Source organism: Triticum dicoccoides, chromosome 7B, assembly GCF_002162155.2.
Source record: "Triticum dicoccoides isolate Atlit2015 ecotype Zavitan chromosome 7B, WEW_v2.0, whole genome shotgun sequence".
Lineage (NCBI taxonomy): Eukaryota > Viridiplantae > Streptophyta > Magnoliopsida > Poales > Poaceae > Triticum > Triticum dicoccoides.
Genome location: NC_041393.1, coordinates 701,620,041 through 701,626,322, shown reverse-complemented (window position 1 = coordinate 701,626,322; position 6,282 = coordinate 701,620,041).

Here is a 6,282-nt window from a genome sequence, read left to right as displayed (position 1 = left end):
GTGCGAAAAAAATTGAACACTAAATTAACTCGTTTTTATGCATATGTAGTAGAGGAGACATGTTAAATAGCTCATTTACTTTCGTTTGTTCAAGAAAGGGATCGTAGGTCAGGTGGTAGGCTAGTTGAGTTGGCGCACAAGTGGTGCAAGGATCGAATCCTCTCTTGTTCACACCAATTTTTGCATGAAAATCTCGAACGGAAAAAGATCTGGAGAGGAAAAAAATGGATCGGGAGAAGAGCAAGAAAATCAAGAGAAAAGAAAAGAAAACTGTGGCACTAAAAATGCACAGAGAAAAAAAAGTATTAACATTGGCACTTGATGAGTGAATCAAAAGATGACGTTGAAAAAAATTGTTGGCATTAAATGAGATGGCTGCATGGACAATCAAATGGAAGAAGCGAATGGCTTGGAATTAATTTCGTGAATCAACGCACAGGAACGAGCAAAATAATGGTGTCTTAATTATGCTGATGTGGCTCTGTAGGGTCAAGTGTGACGACTATCGTTCACCTAACAAAAAGATGCGCAGTGGTGTGGTGGTAGGTTGCTGTAGGTCTTCTCTTGGAGACCTCAGTTCGATTCCAGACCACATCAAATTTTTTTCCGCCCAGAATGGAAGTTTTGCGGAAGAAAAAAGAAGAATCGGGAGCGATCCAGTCATTCGTGCATGTTGCAAACGACCAGTCGACTGGTCGTTAGCTTTCTCGTAGATAGATTGTTGCGGCATCAACCCATGTGTCAAGGAAAGAAAAACATGGATGGGTAGCTTCATCTAGAGACTCTTTTAACCTTGTTTGTTCATATTGACATACTTCAAACCAAAAACATATATAAACTAACACAATGGGGATCCTTAATTACTATTTAAGTTCAAGAGATGGGCCTTCTAGTAAATCAAGAATGCGAGTCGTGTATTGGAGCAACCACCTCCATAGAATACAGATCACCCCAGTGTCTTTTTATGGTGACGCCCGTGACACTCCCATATGGTAGCCAATGTCTTTCCTCTTTGGCCTACCACACAAAGTAGAAGGCCGTCATGTGGAAGATTTCGCTGTCCCTAGTCGCTCAGTGATCAGAGATCCACCACGCCGGCATTCTCCACCACCGCTGCTTCTAGTGGTCGCTGTTGTGGCGGCGGCGTCTTGGACTCTGTTTTCATCTGGTAGAAGAGCTTCAACGGCGAGAGGGCACATCGATGAAGGCACTGCAGACCTTCGTGGTTGTTAGAGTAAGCCACACAACAATGGTGATCAGCATGTGCGTGTGTTGGTCGAGTCCGGACGCCGGTGCGTGGCCGCGTCGGTGGCCGTGGCGAGTGGAGTCTCCGAGCCGGCCGAGTCTCTGTGTGTGGTGCGTGGGAGCTGCGTCTCCGCAGGCTATAAAGCCGGCTACTCCAGGTTGTTAGCAGCGTGCATGTAGCTAGGGATTAGCTAGGTAGTTCGTGCATGGGTTAGTGGCCGTCTGGATGGCTGGGCTGTGCGTGCCTCTGCGTATTAAAGTGGCCGCGATGCTGGTGTGTAGAGGAGCCAGAGAAGAGACATGTAGCCTCTCAGAGTGTATGTGTGCTCGCCGTGGGGTGGTGTCTGTCCCTCGAGTTCGTGCTCGAGGGAAGTGAAAGCTGTTCGTGCAGCTGTGGCGTTCGTGCGTCCGAAAATCTTTCCTGTGTCCACTGTCTCCTTTCTTCCTCCTCCTCCTTCGTTGTGGCAGAGTGAGACCGAGAGGGAGGTGCAGAGACAGAGCGAGAGGCAGGCCGCGGCAACAACATTTGGTATCAAAGCCAAGTTCGAGGGGCGGCCGTGGCACGCGGCGGCGTCCGCCATGCGCGCGACGAGCAGCGGTGGTCGCGGAGGCGAGGAGGTCGCGGAGGACCTGCGTGATGGCGTAGAGGCCGCGGCGGCTTGACACGACGACCGTGGAGGCGCAGTGGCGCAAGGCACGGAGACGCGGCACGGCGGCGCACGGAGTTGCGGGTTACGGCAGCGGCAGCGAGTGGCGCTCGACTGGGCGCAGCGCGGCAGTAGCTACATCGGCGACGGTGTGCGACAGCGGTCGGCAAGGTGGCCGCGTTGCACGGCATCTGCGGCGGCTCGTGCTGGACGGACACGGTGGCGTCGGGTGGCAGGAATCATGGCGACGAGCTTGTCACGTCGGGCGCGTGTATGGGCGCGCACCGGGCGCGTCGGTTCCACGGCGTGTGGTGTGGTCGGGCACGTCGGGCGCGTTGTGTGCGTGCGGGATGTGTGGGACGCACTGGTGCAGGTCGGGCTCGTCGGGCGCGTCGGGTGCGCGCGGGACGTGCGGGACGCACTGGTGCGGTTGGACTCGTCGGGCGCGTCGGGTGTGCGCGGGACGTGCGGGACGCCGACGGACGCCGGGCGTGTGTCGTCGTGATCGTGACGGGGCACGGTGCGATCGGCGCGGTGCGCCAGGTCAGGTCCGCGGGCTGGGTTACGATGACAATGGGAGCAGCAACTCCGACCCTGACGACGGCGAGGTCGTGGCTTAGGGGGAAAGTGTTAGAGTAAGCCACACAACAATGGTGATCAGCATGTGCGTGTGTTGGTCGAGTCCGAACACCGGTGCGTGGCCGCGTCGGTTGCCGTGGCGAGTGGAGTCTCCGAGCCGGCCGAGTCTCTGTGTGTGGTGCGTAGGTGCTGCGTCTCCGCAGGCTATAAAGCCGGGTACTCCAGGTTGTTAGCAGCGTGCATGTAGCTAGGGATTAGCTAGGTAGTTCGTGCATGGGTTAGTGGCCGTCTGGACGGCTGGGCTGTGCGTCAGGGTGGACGACACGAGCGGGCTTTTTGGCCCGCTCGTGGCCCGCTCAGTCCCGCCCAATTCGGTCCTGGCCCGCTCAAAAAAATGGCCGGTCCGGTCTGTGAAATATGGACCGAAAATTCTTTGGTTCGGTCCGGTTAAAGCCCGGTCCGCTCGCTCGGACTGAAGAAAAAGCCCAGGCGGATGAGGCAGCACCCGCCGGTCGTGGATTCGTGCTCATGCGGTCATCCTCCTCCTCTGATCCACGCGCGCGATGGCCTTTCTTGTTTCCTTTTATTCAGTCGAGAGAAATAGAAAGAACGAGAGAAGCGGGGATATCACGGCTCCATCCCACGATTATTTGTTGCCATCTATGGGAATAACTGCCCACACGATTCTACGGAAATCTCTTCCTTTTACTTTTCAATCTAAACCTCTCTCTTTGTTTCCGATCTAAATATCTATTTGTTTTGTATGGACACCGTTCTTTCCTTTTAATCGCGACTAACCAAAGAAACAGTTTCGATCTGAGAATCACGGTCACTAGTAGAAAAACACCTAATAGTCCCGGTTCGTAAGGGCCTTTAGTCCTGGTTCATGAACCGAAACTAATGGGTCGTTACTAATACCTCCACCCATTAGTTCCGGTTCAAACACGAACCGGGACCAATGTGCCTCCACGTGGCCCTGTGCGCCGAGCCCAGTCAGGGGCCTTTGGTCCCGGTTGGTGGCACCAACCGGGACCAAAAGTCCATGTTTTTTATAGAAAAGTGGCTGCTTTAGGGGTTTTGGGGGTTCTTTTTAGTTTGTTATTAGCTAGCTAATAGAGAGAAGTGTCCTCTCTTATATCTTCGTCCTTGGTTTACCAACGCTGCTGCTATATATGTTCATTTCACCCGCTGATATAATAACTCATGCATGCTTGCATCATACATCATCATATATAATAACAAGTCCTACTAATCATGCATCATCATACAACTTCTACTCGTTATTAATAATAAGTCGTACGATCATCATCCTCATAGTCATCGAACCCAACCCTACATAATTGTTCTTAACACATGATCATCAGTATCAGGTAGGACATGACCTAAACACCCTTAAGGTAAAATAGCATAAAACAATATAGACCCTGACTCTCCATTATGAAGAATGGCGATCATCCTGTCTCCAATTCTTGCCCTTCGCTGCTTTTTGCTTCCAAGAAGCTCCTTACGACTGTCCATACATTTTTTCCATTCTTTGATTGTTATGTCTCCACTTCTTTTAGAAACCCGGTATGGACAGTTCAGATTCGTAGGAAGACCTGGTTGTATGTTCAAAACATGAAGGCTACCGTGCGTATACATCAGATAAGGCACACAATCATTCGGGATTATCTGTTGAAAAATATAGTAATAACTTCGTAGTTAGCAATGATGTACTAGTTTTAGAAGTGTGCAAAAAGATGCACGGATGTCGTAATAGTAAAAAATCTTACCAGGGTATCTCCATGGTAGTTACCGTAGTTCAACACGTGCACTAGTGGCACGTATTGACCATAATGTTGAGGAGTTTGATTGTAGATATTCTAATTCTCAAGATCAGTACAAAATGCGACCAGATGTTTTTGCTCCTGATAAGTTAATTCGGAGCCTTCGGTGTAGTAGGTTCTGTCTACCATCTTCCGCACATTCTTTGAAGAATGAAAATAAGCTATCAATGGAAATAAGTTCTCAACTATTTTGAAATAAACAATATAAATTACTTAATAACTATGTTAAGCTCACATGGGGGAAGAATCAGAGGTGTATCCACTAGGACGAAAATCGAAGGTCTCTCTTGCGTGATTGTATGATCACCAAGATCCATGGTGACAAGCATACCCTCATCAAAATCATACATCATGCAAAGTGCTTCCTAGTTTTTGCAACCAAAATGGGTTACACTCTGAGCATTGTACATCTTTACTTGAAAATCCACACCATGATGGGTACTTAGGATATTTTTTTTGGTTTCCATACTTTCATGGTCTTCAAAACCCATCCTCTCCAAGACATAGCGTCTTGCAAAGCATGGAATAAACTAGTCAAATTGGAAAAGATGAAAAATACACGTTAAAATAGTTGAAGTCGTGCTGAATTACGAAAAAAACTATTGTCGTCGTTGCGTACCGTATGAACATCGAAGGTCTCCTCGAGCTTAATGCTGAAGCGCCGATCTTCGTCCAGCTCAATGAACCTGCCGCACATACTTCGGTCGTCGTGGCACTAGTCGCACTCCCCCGGACGGTTTTCATCGTCCGAGTATGACATTTCCAGCCTAAGTTCATAATTCAAATATTAAATATATGTACTAAAAAACCTAAATTAGATCATTATTATTAATCACAGGTTGACTATCGGTGATGGTACGTAGCTCCTCCTTTCATTCCCAGGTGCATTATTACAAAAAATTGTCTAGCACACGGGAATGAAGGAGAAGCTACCCCCACGACGGTGTGGATGATGAGGAGGCTCCTAGATTTCTGCATAGTGTGCTCTTTAATTTTAGCATTCAAAGTAGGAGTACTTTTCCAATATTTGCATTCAATAAGCAAAATCAAATCGTAAAATAAAGTAGTATTCAAATTAGCATGCATTCAATTATAACCAAAAGTACATCATCTCTTGTGTCCGTACATCATCGAATACTCCTCGAATACTATCATACATATAGCACCGCTAATTAATACAGCTAGAACCGTAGCGCCCGACGGGTATCGTCGTGGGCGGTGGACACCCAAAGATAAGGAACGATCACAGGATCATAGCTTCGGTGAGATCCCTGAAGAACCTGCCAGGTATTGTCGAACCTACCCTCCAACGCAATCATGTAGCGACGGACGTGCCCGTCCTCCTCGCTGACACGGTGACGTAGCACCTCCGCGATGTCCGGAAGCCTCGGCACCATTACTGGCCCACGCGGCCGCCACCAAACAAGGATCGGGTCAACAACGGGCTGCCTCCTCACAAACCTACGTCCCCCAGAAGGTAGCACCTCCCAATACCATCCCGGCGGAGCCCAGTCCCGAACATGGCCCTGATCAAGCAGGCCTCCACCGCTGAGTCGACGACGACGAGGATGCGGGATAGGCATCGCCGACGTTAATGCGGGAACTACGTACTTCTATATATAGTTAAATAAAGTAGTTTTATTAATTAAATCAACTATCTAGTTCAACTACTAAGCACTTACTATAAATAAATAAAGTAGTACTTACTAAAAACAAAGTAGCACTTACTATAAATAAATAAAGTAGCACTTACTACAAACTACTTCTATATATAGTTAAATAAAGTAGTTTTATTAATTAAATCAACTATCTAGTTCAACTACTAAGCACTTACTATAAATAAATAAAGTAGTAGTACTTACTAAAAACAAAGTAGCACTTACTAGAAATAAATAAAGTAGCACTTACTATAAATAAATAAAGTAGCACTTACTACAAACTTCTTCTATATATAGTTAAATAAAGTAGTTTTATTAATTAAATCA